A 22875-nucleotide genomic window follows, 5' to 3' on the forward strand; every position below is an offset into this window, starting at 1 on the left:
GGTCCTTACCTTCTGACGCTCTCTTTTGAGATTGACCCTTACCTATCAATTCTCATTTCAAATCAGTCACTACCTTCTGATTCACCCCTTTCGAGGTCGGTCCTTACCTTCCGACGCTCTCTTTTGAGATTGACCCTTACTTGTCAATTCTCATTTTAAATCAGTCACTACCTTCTGATTTACCCTTTTGAGGTCGATCCCTCCCTTCCGACGCTCTCTTTTGAGATTGATCACTACCTTTCAATTCTCATTTTTGAATCAGTCCATAATTTTTGATTCACTCGTTTAAAGTCGGTCCTTACCTTACGACACTCTCTTTTGAGATTGATCATTAAGTTTCAATTCTCATTTTAGAATCAGCCACCACATTCTGATTCACCTCTTTTGAGATTAGTCCTTACCTTCTGACGTTCTCTTTGGAGGTTGACCATTACCTGTCAATTCTCATTTTAAATCAGTTACCCTTTTGAGGTCGATCCCTCCCTTCCGACGCTCTCTTTTGAGATTGATCACTACCTTTCAATTCTCATTTTTGAATCAGTCCATAATTTTACACCCACTGCCAGTTGGACCCCCTCTTACTGATGAGTTACTAGATCAGCAGATATTACAAATGCAATGCTCTAGTGCGCAATTCTGAGAAATGTATTTCGACGGTGCTTCATCAGCCAGAAAAGGCGAAGACTCAGGAACAGTTATACTGGGCAAAGCAGGTATCAGTTTGATCTTTATCACGCAGGATAAGGGTATTTTGAGGTTCTTGTATCACCTGATAGAGCTTTGCACCAACAATAAAGCAGAATACGAAGCCTTAATCATAGGTTTGGAGTTGGCAATTTCAATGGACATAATAGATATTGCCATCTACAGCGACTCTCAACTTGTCATCCAGCAAGTTGTCGGACAATAAAAAATTTTAAAACCAAGACTAGCAGAATACCATCGTTACATGATGAAATTGCTGGAACAAATTCTAAATGTGACTTTCTATCAGATTTTCTATGTCAATTTGAGACAAAACCTATCAGTCTAAATGTGAACAAATTCACCCCATTCATGGTCGGTCCCAAAAATCCAACTTATCATTGTGGATCGGTCACTACCTCCTGATTCACCCCATTCATGGTCGGTCCCAAAAATCCAACTCTCTTCTAAAATTAAAACCTAAATTTCAAATCCTCCGGGGTCAGCACTTACACACTGATTCCCATCCTTTATAAATTCCTGAAATCACATAAATAAAAATCCAATCTCCAATCCCCATCGAGAGTCCCAACTTCTTGACTTGGATAAAATTTTCACTTGTTATATTTTCTAGTGGAAACAAATAGCACACACAATCCCACACTCCTTCTATGTCTCTTGACTTAGGAGTTTGTATTAGTTTTGTTGATTTTGTCGGTCAATGCCAATACGCGCGGTGTGCTTTGCCCAACGCAGCACACTCATTTTTGGTTGAGGTCTAGTGTTTCTCTTTAGTAGCCTAGGGTCTAGCCATAGGACTTTCCTATTGACTATTCTTAGATAACCAGAAAAAGGCACTCTCACCATTAGAAATTCAAAACTCTTCCTTGCTTAGCTTGAAGCTCTACATATTGGTCCTAACCTTTAGCATTTAGTAGGTCTGACCACTATGGGGGAGCTCAAGGAGATTTCTTATAGGGCTATTTGAACTTAGGGTTGACTTTGGGTGTTGGTCTAGAGCTAAGGCGCTCACTTCACTCACAATCACTCACTACCTTAAACCCAAAATATCCTGACTTTGGTCCCTTGAGCCTTTGGGAAACTTATGTAGATGGTCCCCTAAGCCTACTAGCCCTAAGCTAGGGTATAGCTAAGACAAGTACATAGAGGAACCAAATGGGGTTTCCATTGGTCCATGGCTTACTTTTGGTGGTTAGTTCCCCAAATTTACCCAAAATACTCAGCTTAGCCTTTTGCCCCTAACCTCCCCAAAACCTAGATACCCTTCGGACCCTAAATTTGGCCAAAATTCCCAAATTTATCCAAAATACCCAAAATTATTCAAAAATCATTTCAAACCATTTGAAAACACCCAAATTACCCAAAATCACCAACAAAATTTGCCAAATTACCAAAATACCCCTCCTTAACCCAAAATTTTAAAAATTCCAAAAAATTTCCAAAATATTCTAAAAATTCTCAATTTCATTTTTCTCAACTACTGCATGACCCAATTTGGCCAATTTGACCATCTTTGATCAAAACCCGAAAATTGCCTTTAAAAGGCCCAAATTTCCCCAAATTCAACTCAAATGTCCATCAATTTGATCCCAATCTCCCCAAACTTCAATCCCAAACTCAAATTCACTCTAAATGTGACTAAAATAAACTAAATCCAAGCTTAATTGGCTCATTCTTTGAGCCCAATTTTGATATAGGTCAAACCCCCAATTTTGGACACATGACCTAATCTCACCAAATTGAATCCATAGCCCCCTCAATTGGCCATGATTTATGTTAAAAACTCTTTATAACATTCCTACAGATTAAAATTGACTATCAATTGGCCTTGGTGAAACCTCAATTTCACTTAATTTCAACTTAAGTCAAAAAATCCCTAAATTTGCCCCAAATTGGCTATGTCCCCAAATTTCACCAAATTGATTGCATTAATCCCAAAATTGGCACCCAATTCATATTAAAAACTCTTCATGGCATTCCTATTAACCATTCTCAACAATCAATTTGGACTTAGTCCAAGGCTAGCCCAATCTAGACCCAAGGTTAGCCCAACATGCCAAAATTGACCAAATCTAGGAATTCCTTCAAATTGACCCTAAAATTGAATGCAAGATCCTTTCAATCCTTCACCAAAAATGTTCATTACAATCATATGCATCAACTGCATCAATAAATTGGGCTCAAGTACTCGGCTAGCCTAACCCAAACCCAAGTTTTGGTCATTTGCACCCACTTGGACCCATGCACTAAATGTAGCCTAACCACTCTAAAGGCATCAAATTAATGACTCCACAACCATACTCCACAACCATTAGTTGGACCCACAACCATTAGTTGGACCCTAAGAATGAGCCAAAACTCACTTCACCACCTATGTTAAGCCATGGACTAATGGACCCTTAAATCAAGGGATTTCATGCCATAATTTCTTAAGCTTAAGATTCTTTTTGCCAAAACTAAACCCAAGCCCATTAGATTACTGTGACATATTCCCCTGGGTTCCCTGAGCTCCTAGCCACCTCCCCCTGCCATGGTCGACCAGCCTAGTCACCAAAAAAGCTAAAATTGAGGGTCAACCCCTCTTAAACTTTACCCAGTTCAAACCTAGAGGCCACCTCACCCAAATGAGATGTTAGAGGCTCTCTGCCCTCCACTTAAGCACCACATTTCACCCCCCAATTGGCCATAATAGCCACCCCTTTGTCATTTTTACAAAAGCCCACCTCCACAAGCATGGAGGGGGTACTAAAATTTTCTCTGAGAGAGCTTCCCAAATCATTCACAGAGCTTCTTCAAGACCTCCTCAGTGCAATTCAACCATCTTCCCCACTGATCCCCACTGTGGAAGCTCAATTTTTAGCTCAAACTTCTGTCTAAAACTAGGATAGAGCTCAATACACTTCCACAGTCCACCAAACTAAAATTAAACTTACCTACACCTTCACAACACTGAAAGAAGACAAAGCCCCATAAAATCCTCCTTCCACAGAGCCCCTAACATAGCTCTAAACTAACACCTGAAATCGAGCTTGATCAAATTCATACCTAGACCTTAAACCATAGTAAGAGGCTCAATCCCTAGCCTCCTTGGACTCCAATGAATGTGCCAAGCATCTCCGATTGAAGCTTCCCTTCTCAGAGCAAAGGTGTTGAACTCCTCCTCATCTCGAGCCTCTTTTGATTCTCCATTTGCTTGGGCTTAATTTCATGGCATCTTAATAGTATAGATATGTTCATCTAGTCTAAATGAGCATTCTAAAAAAAATTCATTCAATTCGGTTGAGAAATGAGGGACATATCAAGCCTTAAAGATGGATGTTTCTCGAGCTAGGCTATTGGGGACGATTACGGAGCGCCGTTCGATCAAGCGTGTATCAGATGAATGGTCAAGATGAAGCCAGACAGCGCTTCCTTACATGAACTGCGGGATGTGTGGCTCCTAACTTGGATGATGACGTCAAATGGGAGCGTGCCGCGTGGAGCTTCCGAGCTTCCCAGGATCCAATCAGCGCCACGCGTTTAAATAGATAAATAGGGATTTAAATAATTCAAAGAATACTCCCTAACTTAAAAAATTCATATCTTGGTGTAAGAAAATCACAAAAATAAAATAAAAATATCCTCTTGCTCAGTGAACAAAGAGAATAATTTGAAAATAATTTGAAGTCCATTTGATAATTTGAAGTCCATTTGATGCATGTTTTTTTTTAATTAATTAAACACTGTCTTGAGTTGTTTGATTCTCCATGCATATAGGCATTTCACCATGGCTTGAATTTTTGGCATGTTGTAACCCCTGTCAAGGGGAACATTTCTTGATTTTCTCAATTTCAGAGGAAACATCTAGATAGAGATCCATATTTTTCAAGTTTATGCACATTATTTGCTTAAATTAATCATAATAATTAGCATGTTGCTTAGAAAAATTCAAGAAAATTTTTAATGTTAACTATGACCAGAGAACCCTTAAGAAAATTTCTCATAAGTAAAGTCATTAAAAATACACCTAATTTGCCTAAACCCTAAGTTACTAAGATAATTAATTTTAGAAATTATAAATACCAAAATGACTTTATTTTTTATCTCCACTACTGTTTATGATACAAATAACTCCCCATAAAAATTTCAAAGCATTTTGAGACCATTTGATGGCCTAAATTGATTTTTCAAGTTAAATATTTTTTTGGCATTAAAATGATTTTTAATGATCAAAATATAACTCAAAAAATTATGAAAGCTTTTTTTTGGAGTTCTTTGTGACCAAGAAAATTTTATAAAAATAAAATGGTATTTAAAATAAAAACTTCAGTTTTAAGCCTATTTTAAATATTTAAATAATTTAAAATTCATAAAAATCAAAAAAAATAATGAAATTCATGGAAATGTTCTAAATTGTTTTCCAAGCACTTAGAAATAATTGGAATATTTTTCCTGATTTTCTAAATAAGGATATTGTATTTTGAAGCCTAAAATAATTTGTAAAGTCTAAAAAATGGATTTCCACTAAAATAATTCCAATAAACTAAAGAAAAACAAGAAAAAATATAAAATTTGCTTCTCTAAAATAATTCCAAAAAATCAAATAAAAATATCAAATTTCTTAGGAAGATTTTTCTGACCTTAGGAAGATTTTTCAAAAATACAAAACTTAATCTTGCTTCTCTAGGTTCTTAAATTATAGTAATTCAAATAAAATTGAAAATATCGTGAAACTTTGTCAAAATGGCTCCCTAGTCTAGATCTACCTCCAGTAAAAATTTCAAGTGATTAGGCTTCATCTTGGTCAAGTTAGCAAATTTTCTTTGAAAAATCTCATTTTTGCATGAAAATAATTATATAAATTAAATTAAATTTTGAGAAATCACATTTTCTCCTCTGATGTCTTAATTGACCCATGAATGAGGTAGAATAAAAATTTTAAAGTCATTTGATTTAAATTTGATAAATTATGAAGTCTTAGAGCCTTAGGGGCAAAGTGTAATTTTAGGAATTTGGCCTTAATTAACATTTAGGCTTAATTTAGGAAGGGAAATGGGCAACCTCTGATTTTAATCAGCTTGTTTGGATGATTAAAATTAAAAAAGGGATTAATTGGTAGAAACCAACCTCACTTTTCTAATTAAAAGGATAAATTAATAAATTTCTAAATTATTAAAATTTGGAGGTTTATTAAAGTTAAATAAACCCAGGAGTTAGGGGTATGACTTTTGAAGTCAATAATTAATCAATTTAATACCCCTATTTGATTTTCAAATGAAATTCAAATAATGAATCATGATCAGCTAAAATTTAACCTTTTCCAAATTAATTAAGTCACTCACCTAGGTCTTAAGGGCTTAGTAGTGATCTATGTTAAATCAAGGCTGATTAAATGAGGATTAGAAAAGCAAATATAGCTAAAATTTAACACCTTTAAAACACCACAAGCCCAATTAGGACCAAAAATTGGTTGTGTTCCAACAACACTAGCTTGCCCCCTTTAAGGGTTTTCATTCACATAATCTTCAAAATTAAATCGCAAATGATAGTTACCTTACTCTTAGGGATAATTAGGACATCAATGTTCATTGAGCATTAGAGAATTCATAGGTTGAATTATTAAGCAACATAATAAATTTAAATGAGCTTGAGGCTTTTCACCAGGTGATAAGAGGGAAGCATGGACCTACTTCTTCCTTCTAACCTTTTGGATTTAACCTTTTAGATACCTCAGAGGTCTACTAAACTTATTATACTTTGCTTAACAAAATCATCCTTGATTAAACTCCTAAGGACCCACCAAGATATGACATAGGGTTATGGAAACTACCAAAACCTTACTTTTTTGCCTCTACATGAACTGCCCTCACATGCATTTTATGTTTTAGGTGGTGGAACAAGAAGACTCGCCATGTACGCTTTTTATAGTTTACAATGTTGTCTTTCTTATACTTTTTATACTTGTAAAACTTGCATGCTAAACAACGATGCCACCCTGCATAAAAACTAAAACTATTAGGATAGCCACAAAACCAAAACTAAAACTAAAACTAAAATCAATCAAGATAAAATTCACCCCCACAACATTCAAAATATAAAACAACTCAAAATTTAATCACAAACATCACACAAAACTACAATTGCAACTACATTAAGATGTCTATATCGGATGATCAGGAATCCCTCAGAGGAGGTAACCTATGGTTGTTAACAAGGCTTCCCACGGTTTAAATGAAATTATGGAACTCATTAAGTTGAGCTTAGTAAATTCATTTGGACTAAGTGAATCGAATAGAAAATAGTGGTGCCAAAATGAGGGAACCGTAGGATCCTAACCGGTGTCGCTCTAATCAACTTTAACATGCCCAAATAAATTTTTAAAGAACTACAACCATAGAGCCACCTGATTTGACATCATAACAATTCTTTAAAATTAAACAACCAAGCCATAGGATTTCGAGGTTGTCTGCTTATGCAACATAAATCCTCAACTCATCTTTAGGCCTTTGTACAGCTTTCTTGTACAATATAAGCCCTAACTCGTCTTAAGATTTAGAGGTTGTCGTTCGTCATGACCTAAATCCTCACTTCTCCCAGGCTATTTGTGTGATTGCTTCGCATAAATGTAAGCCTTAAATTAATAATATTTGCAGGATGAAACACTTAAATTTTTCTCCTCAAAACTGAACCAAAAAATAGGATAGACTGAGAAGTCACCGAGGTTCTCCTCTAGATAAGTGACATCTCCTAGTTCTTCCTCCTTTAGATTCCAAAAATAAAATGCTCCAAATTTGAGTCAATCCCATCTCACACCTCATTGTCCAATATCATTGAACAGTCCTATCCATTTGAATTCCTTGAAGATAATATTTCTTGTTTTTTATCGAGAGTTTTCTTAGATGACTTCGGTCATTTAAGTTGTAATTAACTATAGGAGCTTGCCCTTATCGGAAGCTTTTCTCGAACCCAACTTAATATAAACCCTATTTAATTCTTAATATTAAATAGGGGAAACTGTCGGCAAATAAAATGGTTTCGCAGACCAAATGGATGTCATATATTATTTAGTTTATTTGATGGAGCCTCATCCTCGTTTATCCTTCAGAATATATACAGGATTTGAGGTATAGAGCTCTTTCATTTAAACTATAAAAATATGAGTTCAATTTGATTTTATAATCTTCTAAACTTAAACGTCCTTCCGAAGCGGGCAACGGGATTTTGATTCCGGTGACCGACAGCTTCTTACGGGCAACTCCTCCAAATTAAAATAGTGTCAATCATTTTTAGTTAATTTAATTAGCTTTAATTTTATAGTAAATTAGTTAATTTAGGAATATACAACTTTTTGAAACTTTCAAACTAAGACCTGGTAGTACTCTAATAGAATTAAACTAAGGGATTCCTTACCTCAATTCTCTGTGGGATTGATACTGGAGTCCTTAAAGAAAGTCTAATACTTCTTAAAAGGAAACATATAGTTGTGTAGTACCCCTAGTGTCTAAAGTATTTTCTAAATTTTATAACATTTTGATTTTGCATACTAGCCGCGAAAAGTAAATTGGGTCAAGTTTTTTACCATCTTTTGGGAGCTAAATTACTACGTAATTGTGGGTCCGGTCATTACGTTTGAGGTTTCAATGGATGGTGGGTGAGCCCAATCACTTAGGTGAACTGGTTAGTTTTTATGATAAATTATGTTCTTTCTTTTCTAATCCCTTTAGATATTTTTAGATCAATCCTAGCACACCACAAAGCACTTTGATTTTTAATGGGTAGATTTGTAATTTTTAAAAAAAAAAGTGAAATGCATTTGATTCTTATTGAATGATTGAATTATGGCCTAACCTAAATTATGGGGCTTCAGTATAGTTAATTGTTGTCTTCCTATCTCATTGTCCTCACATTAGAATTATCCAATATACATATCTTCCAAACTATAATAATTTGATTAATTATAAATTTACCCTTTGTAGAAAGTGACATGAAATGGTTTCTATCCTTTACCTCGTTGTATTTCAATCATTCTAGAGGGTTAATCATGATCAGTATTACCCATTTATAATTTGGTTTGACCTAAATTTTAATTAGGTATGAAAATCCAAAATTATAGTTTTACCCCTAAAGCTCCTTTCTTCATAACTCCTTCAATTTAATTCAAATGAATTTGAAACTTTGCTGGTTTTACTACTCATGGGTTAATTAAGACATCAGAGAAGATTTTGTATTTGTCTAATTTTTATTTTATTTCATGAAATTATTTTAGTTAAAAAATAGGAATTTTCAATGTTTGTTCATTTAATTAACAAAAACATATGTTTTATCCTTAAGAAATTTTTAGGAGGTTCACATGGGTCAGAGGACCACTCAGTCCAATTTTTATGATTTTTTGAATGATATTTAATTATTATCAGCTTTATTTTATTTTATTGAATAAATAAATAGAAAATAAATTTTATTTTGAAAATTACTTTTTATATTTTTCTTTAGTGTCTCTAACTTCAGAGAACTCAGAGAAATTAATTTCATATTTTTTATTTTATTTTGATTTTTATAATTTTTTAAGTAAAAAATATAGGAAAATAATTACTTAAAATATATTTTATAACTCAAAAAATTTATAGGAAAATTTTAAAGTCATTTTCTTCAATAATGAATTCATTTGTGACATTTTGACAAATTTTGGTATTATGGTGATTTTTTGGTATTTTTAATTATTTTAAATTAGGGAAAATAGCTAAAAATCAACTTTTTATTTTAAATTTAATTTTATTTTTCTTAGATAGCAATGGTCTAAGAAAACACTCCAAACAACTTTTCATAATTTCAGGTTCAATTTTATTTTTATAAGTATTTTAAGCCAAAATCCTTATTCAATTAGAAAATACAATTTTATTTGAAAAGTAACCTTTATGGCTTTGAAATTATTACAAGGACTTCCTAAGGGCATTTTCTTCAAATTGGGTTTTTTTTGTTATTTTTTGAAATTTTTTGTTATTTTTCTTAATTTTGGTAATTTTACTAATTTTAAAATTAGAAAAGGCTTTAAATTTTTAAAATTTAATTTTTTTTCCTAAGTTCCCCTGACCACCGTGGACCTACCAAACAACTTTTTAAAAATTTTTACTAATCTTTAATTTTTTAAAAAATATTTTAAGCAAAATAAAGGGGATTTACATTGAAAATTATAGTTTTTAAAGTTAGAGGAGTTCTATGAATTTGAAAAAATCAGGCAACATCCTTAAGCATGTGAGGAGTAACCCCTCCAAATTTCACATTTTTGGATTAAAATTAAATTATTTATGATTTAAACAAGTTTTAAGGTATTTAATTAATTTTAAAATATGATTACAAAACATATTTATGATTTGTAATTCACATTATTCTCCTTTGTTTACTTATCGCAAATGCATTTTAATTTTAATTTTAGCATTTTTCTACACCAAATGAATTTTGAAGTATCTGTAATTATTTAAATAAAAAATATCCTAATTTCCTACTTATCCATGTTGGCGCTGACTGGATCCTCGCCATCTTCAAAATCTCGTGTGGTGTTTTCTGATTCACTGAAACTTTCCATGTAGCTACCTCATCAGTCTAAGGTTTGTGTATTATCTCCTTGTCTGACTCAATCTCCGTTGTACATCCAATACACGCATGAATGAATGACCTCCATTCATCATCCCCGTTCGCTGACTCTCAAGAATTGTTCACACTAAAACACTTTGATCTCCCTATATAATCAACCAAATCACTCACAATTTGCTCCTACACCTTCATATAATCAAGATGAACACATCCATATTGCTAGATATGCATGAAATGAACATTTCTTTCATAAAGGTCCAAACCGAAGCAAAATTTGAGGATTTTTAGCCATACTTTGTTAAGAGGTGTAGCCTCAATTGGATTGGTTGGAAAATATCATCTTGAGTCCACAAACCTCCTCAAAGTGTTGATTTTCTCTGGTGTTGGTGCTATGTATGATAACCATCAAAGGGTGACTCGAGGTTGGCCTTGAGCTAGGTTAAAGTTCTTAAAATCATGGTGCTTTGACTGGAGAATTGGTTTTAGGTTGCTGTGAAGCTTTAGGAATAGTCAATTTAAAGTTTGATGGAGTTTGGTGAAGTGGTTGAAAATATCCTGGATTTTAAATTTTAAATTGGGGTTTTTTGGAGGGAGAGAGTGGCTGAATATGTTGGGGATGAGCTTCATGAGGCCAAGGAATGGGTATGTGATCCACTTTAAAACTAGCTATTTTTAGTGCATATTTCATGATTGTTTTTTGCATTTTTTTAAAGATATTACACTTTAAAGGAAGATATTTTGTATCTTTTTTGTTTAATGTACATAGAATGGACATTTGGAGAAAATGAGAGAAAAATTAGCAAAAATGGTGCAAATTGTATGGCGCCATAGCATTGCTCCCTGATGCTATAGTGCCACAAAAGCAAGCAGAGGGCCCTATAGCTACAATAACTTTCCTTCTAGAAGATTTATTGTATTCAAACAAATTTTGAAGTGGTGTTTGAAATAACCCTTGGTTATTTTCGTAGATCTAATAATATGGATGAAAATTGGATGAAAAGGAGGACTTTCTGGAAGGTTTTAAAGGATTTATAAAGTCCCTCTTTCATTTTTTTATTGTGAGTTTATGTGTGTTTTGTGTTGTAAGAGTCAGAGTTTGGAGATTTCTTCAAGCAGACTGTAGAGTTTGTGTCGTGGAGAAGACATATGATACTTTCTAAGTGTGTTTGAGTTTTCGTTTCTAAGACTTGGATTTCAATACAAATTTAGTGTTTTAGTTTTATTCTCCATGATTTCTGAGTATTTCCTTTTCTTTCTCCTTGCTCTTGGGAATTAATTTTATGAGATGAGAATGATTTAATGATGTCTTTTTATTTTTAGAATTTGTGATGACATTTTTACCAACTCTTCATGTACTTTACCAATTGGTCACTTATGAGGATAAAATCTGTTGAGAAACATAATGACCTGGGAGGGTTATGATTTCACCCAACTAGTGAGTGTTACACTTCATTCTGGGCAGAGCCAGAGCCATTGCGATCACCTAAGGGCCTAAGGGAGAGTGCAAATATATAAGGAGATAAGTTTTAATGGGCATATAATTAAAGTTTCTAGAGTGACAGACTAGATTCATTTTATAATTTTGTTTAGAGTTTTGATTGTAAGGGTCCCTAGTAGGTTCTATAGAGAGACATAGTAGGTAATCTAGATGTGAGAGGCAGAATCTACTCAACACTACTACACAAGCTGGGGAAAAACTCTAAATTAGCCAATGTTATTTGCTAACGCTATGAGGGGGTAAGGAGTAGGAATGCTCCTTTTTGTCACAGTACATCTTCATGTTTTTAGTCATTCAAATCCTACATAGATTAATATCTCATTGTAAGGGGAAAGATCTTTACATATTATTCAAACACGTTAGAATTACTTTTATAAAGTTTTTAATTATAGTTATTTCTATCTGCTTTAATTCACTCTTAATCATTGCTATCATATCATTTTCATTTAAATATGTAATTTAAAGAATTTGCTTTTGAGTTTAGCAAGCCAATTTAAATAATTTAGTTATCCTTGTGGGATCGATAGTAGGTTTTTAAAGAAAATCCTATATTACTTGAAATGATATGTATACTTGCGTAGTAACTCTAAAGTGAAGTTTTATTAATTATATTCCATATCATTTCATTTATTCACACCAGTCGCTGAATGAAATTTGGGTCAAGTTTTTGGCAATATATTAGAGATAAAAAATACATGTAATTGCGGGTCAGATCAAGTTTTTGGCGTCATTGCTGGGAATATGTAACGAAACTTTTTAAATTTGGAAAGAAAACTTTTTGATTTGTAATCTTGTTTGAACTGTAGATTTTAATTTTATTAAAAATTAAAAATTGAAAATTCAAATAAATTAAAAAACAAAAATTAAATAATCCAAAAATTTTGAAAATTGAAAAATTAAAATAAAGAAAAGTTAATTTTATTTTGTTGTGTTATTTTATTTTCTAAATTTCATTATTTTTATGCATTGTTCAAGATTTAAAGGTTTAGTGCTCTACGATTATAAATTAGAATTTACAATAAGAAAAAATTGAAAACAAAGAAGACTTCATAATTTTCAAGATATGACAAACACGTCACAAAATAATATTGAAATTCTAAATGGTGAAAATGAACATCATAATTTACAAAACCCTTTAAGACATTATGCAAACCCTATGGTAGATGAAATTCACTTAAGTATTCAAACTGCTACAATAGCGACTAACTTATTTGAACTTAAAGTTGTAATAATACAAATGGTACAAAACAATCAGTTTGGGGGAACACTAAATGAGGATCCAATTTTACATCTTTCAAGTTTTTTAGAACTGTGTGCTATATTTCAATAGGATGGTATATAAAATGATGATGTCAGACATAAACTTTTTTCATTTTCATCAAGGGATAAAGCTAAGATGTGGATAAATTCATTAGCACCTGAATCTATTAGAACTTGGAGAGATTTGGCATAAAAATTCCTGGCTAAGTATTTTTCACCTTCAAAAACTGCTAAATTCAGATTGATATTATTTCTTTTACTCAGTATGAAGGGGAGTCAATTAATGAAGCTTGGGAAAGATTTAAGGAACTCCTTAGAAAGTGTCCACATTATGCTTAACCAGATTGGTTAATTGTTCAAAATTTTTCTAATGGGTTAGTTAGATCCCTTAGTGTTGACCTGACTTTTTGTTGAGGTTTAGTTTTCCCGCTTTAGAAAACTAGGATCTAGCTATAGGATTTTCATGTTTACTATTTCTAAAATACTAGAAAAGGAACCCTCATCATTAAAAATTTTACCCTCTTCTTTACTCAACTTGAAGTTCCACATATTGGTTCTAACCTCTAGCACTTAGTAGGTGGGGTCACTATGAGGGAGCTCAAGGAGAGTCCCCCTAGGACTGCCTAACCTTAGGATTGGCCCTGGGTGCTGGTCTGGAGCTAAGGCACTCACTCCACACACTTTCACTCACTTTCACTCACAATCACTCACAACCCTAAACCCAAAATTTCTTGACTTTGATTCCTTGATCTTTCGGGAGACTCATGTAAATGGTCCCCTATACACACTAGCCCTAGTCTAGGGTTTAACTAAGACCAGTGTATAGAGGACCCAAATGGGGTTTCCATTGGTCCATAGCTCATATATGGTGGTTGGTACCCCAACCCTACCAAAATATTCAACTTGGCCTTTTGCTCATAAATCCCCCTAGATTACCTACCCTTGAAACCCCAAATTCACCCAAATTTATTCAAAAATCATTTCAAATCTTTTGAAAATATCTAAGTTACCCAAAACTACCCAAAAATTCCAAATTTATCAAAATACTCCAAAATGGCCAAAATTACAAAAAAAAACCATTGGTACCCCAAATTTTCCCAAATTCTCCAAAATCAGTCCAAATGTCTCCAAAACCAATTTGGACCCTTCAATTGAACCCAATTTGGTCAATTTGACCATTTTGATAAAAACCCACAAATTGTCTTTAAGGGCCCAATTTCCCCAAATTTACCTCAAATGTCCATCAATTTGAACCCAATTTTCTTCAATTTCAATTATAAACTTATATTCACCTTTCATATGCACAATATAAACCAAATCCAAGCCTAATTGACCCATGTTTTGAGCTCAAGTATGATCTAAGTCAAACCCCCAATTTTGGCCCTTTGACTTAATCCCACCAAATTGAACCCCATAGCCTACTCAATTTGCCCCAATTTGACTCCTAAACTCTTCAAAAAATCTTACAAATCAAGCTTGACCTTCAATTGGCCTTGTTGAAGCCTTAATTTCAATTAATTTTTGCCCCAAATCCAAAATTTCTCAAATTTCCCCCAAATTGGTCGTGCCTCGAAATTCCACAAAATTGATTGCTCTAACCCCGAAATTGACACCCAATTTATGTTGAAAACTCTTCATGATGTTCCTATAGACCATTCTCAACAATCAATTTTGACTTAGCCCAAGCCTTGCCTAATCTAAACCCAAGTCTAGCCCAACATACACAAATTGACCAAAATTCTAAAATCTTTCAAATTAAACCCTCAATTGAACTCAAAAACATTTTAATCCTTCACAAAACACCTTCATTACAATCGTCTACATAATGTTGATCAATTAATTGTCTTGAAGTCTTGGCAAGCCTAACCCAAACCCAACCTTTGGTCATTTGGACCCACATTGGACCCATACACCAAAATTAGCCTAGTCACCCTAAAGCCACCAAATTTATGACTCTACAGCCACTGAACACACTCCATGAACTAGGCTAAACCCCCTTAGACCAACCGTGGTGAGCTATGGACCATTGGTTCCCTAAATTAAGGAATTCATTCCCATTTATGGGCCTTAACCAAAAATCTCTCCCATCATCACTTGTCATTGAGGTTTAAACATAATGAACCCTCCCACTGGCTCACCTGACCTCCTAGCCACCTCCCCTAGCCCTGTCGGCTGGGCCAGTCGGGGGGCGGTGGAGCACCTCAAAACCAAGGACCACCATCCCTAAATCAAACCCAATATCAACCCTAGGGGCCAGCTCACCCTAATTAATCCTTAGAGCTTCTTAGCCCACCACCTCAGTAGGCTTTTGCACCTAAAGCCAGGACCTGAGCTCCCCTCTATGGCCATGGCTATAAAATGGCATCTTCACGGCTAAAAGTGGGCTGCTGAAAATTTTCTCAAGAAAAGCCTGCCCAATTGCTGCATAGCCTGTTTGAGACCTTCTCAATGCAAACCAACCACCTCCTTTCCCTAATTCCCATTGCTGGAGCTCAATTTTTTAGCTCAATTCTGGTCAAAAATAGGACAAGTTTGGCCACACTTCCAAAGTGCACCAAAGCTCAATTAAACTTGCCCACACTTTTCCCACAATGAAAGAAGACAAAACCCTGATCAAAGCCCCCTCACAGAGAGCCTCTATTCTAGACTTTGATCAACACCCAAATTTGGTCGAGCAAGTTCAGAAGGACTTAACCTAAAAAATTGTCATGAGCCAAGTCATTAATAACACACCTAATTTTCATAAAAAACTAATATACAAAGGAAATTAATTTAGGAAAAATAAACATCTAAATGACTTACTTTTAATTCTCCACTGTAATTTAAAGTTCAAAGGACTCCCCATAAAAATTTTAAAATATTTGGAGTTCATTTGATAACCTAATTTGATTTTCTAAATTAAATGTCACTTTTAACAATTAAAATAATCATAATAATTAAAATATAACTCAAAAATTATAAAATTGGCTTTTGGGAGTTCTTTATAATTAGAGGATTTTTCTAAAAATAAAATTGTAATTAAAGTAAGGATTTCATTTTTAAGCATAATTTAAATATTTAAATGATGAAAAAAATATTAAAAATAATAAAATTAATGAAATTCATGAAAATATTCTAAATTTTTTCCTAAGCCCTTACAAGCAATTGGAATATTTTTCTTAATTTTCTAAGTGAAGATATTGAATTTTAAAGCTTAAAATAATTTTTTAAAGGCTAAAAAAGGATTTTCCTTAATTTCTCACTAAAAATAATTCCAATAATTCAAAGGAAAAATCATAAAAATAAGAATTTTGTTTCTCTGAGTTCCTTAGCCTTGGAGAGATTTACAAAAAATAAAAAATTTAATTTTTCAAATTTAAAATATTTTATAATTAATTAATACTCCATAAATTAAAATAATTCTAATAATTCTAATAAAACTCAAAAAATCATGAAATTTGGTCTAATTGGTTCTCCAAACTAATTCTACCTCCAATATAAATTTTAGTATATTAGGCTTTGCCTTGGTCAAGTTATTGAATTTTCTTTGAAAAATCATATTTTTGCATGTAAATAACTACATAATTTAAATTAAATATTGAAAAATCATATTTTCTTTTCTGATGTCTTAATTGACCCATGAGTGAGGTAGGATAAAAATTTCATAATCATTTGAATTAAATTTGATGAGTTATGAAGTTATAGAGCCTTAAGGGCAAAGGTATAATTTTGGAAATTTGGCATTGATTAATATTTAGGCTTAATTCAAGAAAGGAAAATGGGCAATATTTGATCTTAATTAACATCTTCAAATGATTGAAACAAAAGGAGTTAATTGATAGAAACCAGTTTCACTTTTCTTAATTAAAGGATAAATTTGTAATTTCCTAAATCATTAAAATTTAGAGGTTTATTAAATTAAATGATCCTAGACTTAGGGGTATGAGTTTGGATGTTAATAGCTCACTAATTTAATACCCCTATTTGGTTTTCAAATGACATACAAAAGTTTTGATGATGAATTACTATCACTAAAAATTCAATTTCTTTAAAAAATTACTAATGTATCTACCAAGGTCTTAAGGGATTAGTACTGACCTAGGCTAAATCAAATTTGGGTAATGAGGATTAGAAAAGTGAATGTAACTAGAAATTGAACACCCTTAACAAAAACACTACAAGCCCAAGTTAAAACTAAAATTGACCAAGTGTCTTAATAGCATTAACTTGCATTTATTAAAGGTTTTCACCAACATAATTCTCAGATTAAATGACAAATAATAATCACTTTACTCTTAAAGATAATTGAAACATCGATGTTCACTGAACACTAGAGGTACTTACAGGATGAAGGATGAATTATTAAACAACATAAAAATTTTAAATGAGCTCGAGACTTTTCACCAGGTGGTGAGAAGGAAGCATGGACCTGCTTCTTCCTCCTAACCTTCTGGATACCTCAGATGTCTACTAAGCTTAGTATGTTTTACTTAATGAAATCATCCTCAAATGAATTAGTAGAGGCTTACCAAGATATGATTTAGGATTTGGTAGATCACCGATACCTTATATTCCTGCTCTACATAAAATGATTTTAATATATAAATGCTCTCAAATGCATTCTGAGTTTCAGTTGAAGATGACAGGAAGACCATCCAAGTATGTTTTTATTGTGAATTACTTACTCGCATTTTTTTCCCGTACCTTACTTTTCAGTACGTTGTTATACTTACTTACCTGCATGTATGAACACAAACACAAACCTGCATGTTAAACAACGATGTCACCCTGCATGAAAACCAAAACTTCTAGGATAGTCGTCATTTAAAATTAAAATCAACCAAAAAAAAATTAACTGCAATAATATTCAAAATATAAGACAACTCAAAATTTAATCACAAACATCACAAAAACAACAATTATAACTAAATTAAGACGCCTCTATGGGATGATCGGGAATCTCTCGGAGGACTTAACCTACAGTTGCTAATGAGGCTTCCCACGGTCTAAATGAAAGTATGAAGCTCATTAAGTTGAGTTTAGTAAATTCATTTAGACTAAGAGAATATAATAGAAAATAGTGGTACCGGAGCGCGGGAGCGGTAGGATGCTAACTGGTGTCCCTCTATTCAACGTTAATATACCCCATAACATTTAAAGAACTACAACCATAGGGACATCTGATTTGACATCCTAACTTGACACACTAGAAAACTTGAATTCGCCACGACGAGGAACTTGGAACTAGTGTGGTGGGCTGGATGCCCATCTTTAACAGCAGGAGGAACTACAACAGTATATCCTTCCTTAGACTTAAACAACAAGCCATAAGATTTTGAGGTTGTCTGCCTAGTGCAACATAAATCCTTAACTCATCTTTAGGCCTTTGTATAGCTCTGGTGTAAAATATAAGCCCTAACTCGTCTTAGGATTTTGAGCTTGTCGTTCATCAAGACCTAAATCCTCATATCTTCCATACTATTTACGTGATCATTTTACAAATATGTAAGCCCTAAATAATATAATTGGCAGGATGAAATACTCAAATATTTCTCCTCAAAACTGATGCGAAACAATAGGATAGACTGGGATGTCATCGAGGTTCTCTTCTGGATCTATGACATCCCCTTGCTCTTCCTCTTTTGGATTCTACAATAAAATGTTTCAAATTTGAACCATTCTCATTTCTTCACAGCTCTTTGTCTGGTTTCATTGAAAAGTCCTATCCATTTGTACTCCTTAAAGATAATATTCTATGATTTTTATTGAGAGTTTTCTTAGGTGACTTTGATTATCTAAGATGTAATTAATTATAGGGGCTTGCCCTTATAGGAAGCTTGTCCGAACCCAGCTTAATATAAAACCTATTTAATTCTTTATATTAAATAAGGGAATTTTTTGATAAATAAAATGGTTTCAAAGATCAAACAAATGTCATATATTTCTTAGTGTATTTGATCGAGCCTCATCCTCAAGCTTGTGTTTATCCTTTGGGATAGATACAGGGTTTTAGGTATAGTGTTCTTTCATTTAAACTGTAAAAATTATAAGGTCAGTTGACTTCATATTGCTCTAATATATATATATATATATAAATTAAAATGTTCTTCCGAAGCGGGCGACTGGATTCTGATTCCGGTGGCCGACAGCTTCTAGTGACTCCGCTGGGGACTGGCTTTTCTCTCCATTTAAATAAGAGAATCTTATCTTCATACATCGGCAGTGTGTCCATGTCCCTTATGGACCATATTACCCTTCTTTCGTTGGCATGCTCCACCCATTTCTTTCTTGGGTGAGTACTATCAACTCTTTGGACTTCTGGATCGTTTGTACAATCATCTTTGAACAGAGAGGTTCAAGAGGCCATTAAAAACTTTTTAATCTGCATGTGGGGTCGGATCCCCAATAAGTGTGTTGGTGGATTAGTTCCACCTGGGCATTGTGCATTGTAAAGTTAGTCCCGCACTGGGTCCTAAACACTTCACATCTCTCTTTCAAGTTTGATTTACTGATTTGCAAATTAAATTGAATTGTGTTGTGTTGTTTGTATTCTTTATTTCTCCTTATATTAATTAAATTATTCTACTTTCAAACTATTTCTACTATAATTTTGAAATCTCCACAAAATAAATAAAGACATACCCAGTCTATAGATCGACCGCTATTAATTTTTAGTGCTTGTACTAAGATTACGAGGTATTGGCTAAAAAGCTAACCCTAGAACTTTCTTTTTTTAAAGTTGCTATAATGGCGTGCCCAACGCTAACCTTTTTCTGTGACCTTCCAACGAGCCACAACAGCCGCAATGTCGTTCCCACCATCAAATTTGGAGCCAGATTTGAAGATCTAGAGGTCATCCTCAAGAAAACTCTATTTGTCGTGATGAAGTCGCCGCACCTGAAGTCTAGGAGCTGTCTGCTGAATTTAACCTGAACTGCCTTCAAAACTTTCCTTCTTATAAGAAGGTGAAGACTACTGCCATCACGACACCTACTGAGCTTGTTATTCCTGCTACTGCTAAGGGAAAAGAAGTTATGATCATTGAAGATCAGACTGAAGGGTTAGCTGTCCCGCCCTTGGTATTTGAAATTGGATCAAGTTTAAGGACTGCACTGTTAACCCTAACCCAAAGGAGAAACCGCAACAGGAAGGTTCGGAGGGCTACTAAAGCCCAAACTCCTAAAGAGGTACCTGTTGATGAAGATCCTCACCAGAACGAGTCACGATTACAGGAGACTTATCCACTTCTGTGAGGAAGTACATTACAACCTTCAATGGATACCAATGGGTACAAGAGTATCCAGAAGATTGCCGCTACGTTACCATCACTTCATGGACATAGTGTGGAGAGAAAAAAGTCTACTCCTATCACCCGAGTCTGTTCAGTTTCAAGAGTCTAGCTGCCAAAGAAGTTTCTTCTGTTAGTGAACTACTTAAACAAATGGGCCCGCCTACATTCTGCGTAAAATTTGAGATAAATTCTAAAGGACATCAGATTTGTCAGACGCTCTTAGAAGTTAATTGAAGCTTTACCTACTTGCATTCCTGTCTAGTTCCACTTGGTAAGCAAAGTTGATACCGCAACCGTTACTATTGATTCTACCGTCACTAGACTTGCAGACCGTCGACCAGTTAAGTCACGTCTGGGTCCGAGAACTCTACCAATCACCCACTATAAAGATGTTCCTCAAGTTCTAAAGGAAAATATGAAGATATTGCCCAGTACTGTATCTGGTTTGCAACATGGGGAGCATACCTTTCCTTGACATACTGATGTTCCTACCGAGACACTCAGTTTCAAGACATTGACATCAAAGAAAAAGGTATGGATACCCAAGGTCACTATACTGATACAGTCCTGTGAGCCTGCAAGGCAGGATCATAGAATGAAGTCAGGGTCTAAAATATCTGATATTGTCGCAGTGATTGACAGTGAGATGGAGGAACAAGTGGGGGAGGACCAGTAAGGTCCTCTTGATCTTAAGACAATCTAAGAATCAATAATCAAAGAAAAGATCGAAAAGCTTATGGTCAAGATTTTTGAGTTGGCTCGAGAACATGGAGTTTCCCATGATGATGATAAATATTTTGACTTTAATGATTACATCGAGGAAGTTTTCATGGATGACCATGTCATTGAAACTAGAGTCACTGCATCTGCGCGTGAGGCTCAACCTCTCATCGAAGAGAATGTCATAGATGAGCTACATAGGGTTGTCTTCAAAACGGATGAACAAATCAGTCAAATGGAGAAGATAATGGAAGAGATGGTCACAGCCATGACCGCCATGGCCACAGTTCAAGGAAAATATCAAGTACCACAGTTAGCCTTCCAGAAATCAACCAACTGGAGATTATACATATCACGGATGAAAGGAGGGAAATTACCTTAACAAACAAAGATGAGCAACAAAGGAAGGATTCTTCATCAAGCGCCATGCTAGAGAAGGAATTTAAGCAAATGGTTGAGCAAGTTCAGAAGGACTTAACCCAATCTAAGTGTGGTGCATTAGTTCTAAAGGGTAGACCTTACTCGAAAGAATTTGATGTCGTACCCTTCCCTAAGGGTTTCGTGGCCCAAAAATTTAAGATATTAAAATTTTAAGATATTTAAGGGGACTAGAATTCCCAAATAGGCATAACATATTTTCGAGCCAGTTGTGGCATCACAAGAGGTAATGAAGCTTTACTCTTCCAACAGTTTGACAGCAGCCTGTCAGGGATTTCTTTCGATTGGTATGTTGATTTGTCCAATGGATCAGTTAAGGCATTCACTGATATGGAATAATTATTTGTGAAAAGATTTGCGGGAGCGTAACATCATGTGTCTATTGGAGATCTCATGATGGAAAAGCAAAAGCCCAACGAGACTTTAGTGGATTACATCTTAAGGTGGAGAAACATTAGCATGAAATGTAAACCTCAGCTACAGGAACATCACGTGATTGACATTTTACTCAAATGCATCCATGGGCCAGTAGCTCTCATACTTAAACGACTCACCATTAAATCCTTCGAGAAGCTACTCAGTAAAACCAGTAGTCTTCAAGAAGAAATTAAACATATGGATTATCATGAGAAATCCATGGTAACCAGAATATTTGAAAAGAAGTCCGGAACAATGAAAACTGTCGATAAAGGAAAATAACCAATGAATATACATGCAGGAAATTCTAGTCAGTAGAAAATCCTCCTTAATTATCATCATAACACACACATCAACAAACACAACAGTATGGCCAGTCTAGCCAGCAATCGCCTTAGAGAGGATCTTATCAGACAGAGAATAAGAAGATGACTATTGCAGATCGTAGGAAAGTGACATATTCCTTCAAAGATGAAGTCGTACCTAAAATGTTCAGAAGTCTAATTAAGAAGCCTGAGTTCAAACTACTATATCAAAAGAAACCCGAAGAGGTTGACAAGAAAGATCAACCAAATTATTGCCAGTATCACAGATTACTAGGGCACAGTATAGAAGAATGTTTCATCTTTAAAGACTGGCACGAGAGGAATCTTAAAGAAGGGAATGAAATGATCCCAAAAAAGTATTTAAAAGAACCTGAAAAAGGTTCCATAAATATGATTTCGGCTGAGCCAATCTCTCTGATTGACCCGTATACTGGAAAAAATGGATGGAGTATGGTCTGGAGCAAATCTTCCAAGAAAATTTTGAACCAGATTCAGAGCACTTCAAAATAAGCCTCCGTTCAGAGTCTTTAGCCTGATAAGCTCAAGATGAAGATTTCACCAGGAGATCTTTCATCATTAAAGACAAAGAAGAAGAAGAATACCACCATGAGGATTGATAGCATGAGGGATAAGATAGGGGCTGCTTCCACTAGATTAGTTGTTTCAGATTTGAG

The sequence above is a fragment of the Phalaenopsis equestris genome, unplaced genomic scaffold (assembly GCF_001263595.1).
Source record: "Phalaenopsis equestris unplaced genomic scaffold, ASM126359v1 Scaffold203255, whole genome shotgun sequence".
Lineage (NCBI taxonomy): Eukaryota > Viridiplantae > Streptophyta > Magnoliopsida > Asparagales > Orchidaceae > Phalaenopsis > Phalaenopsis equestris.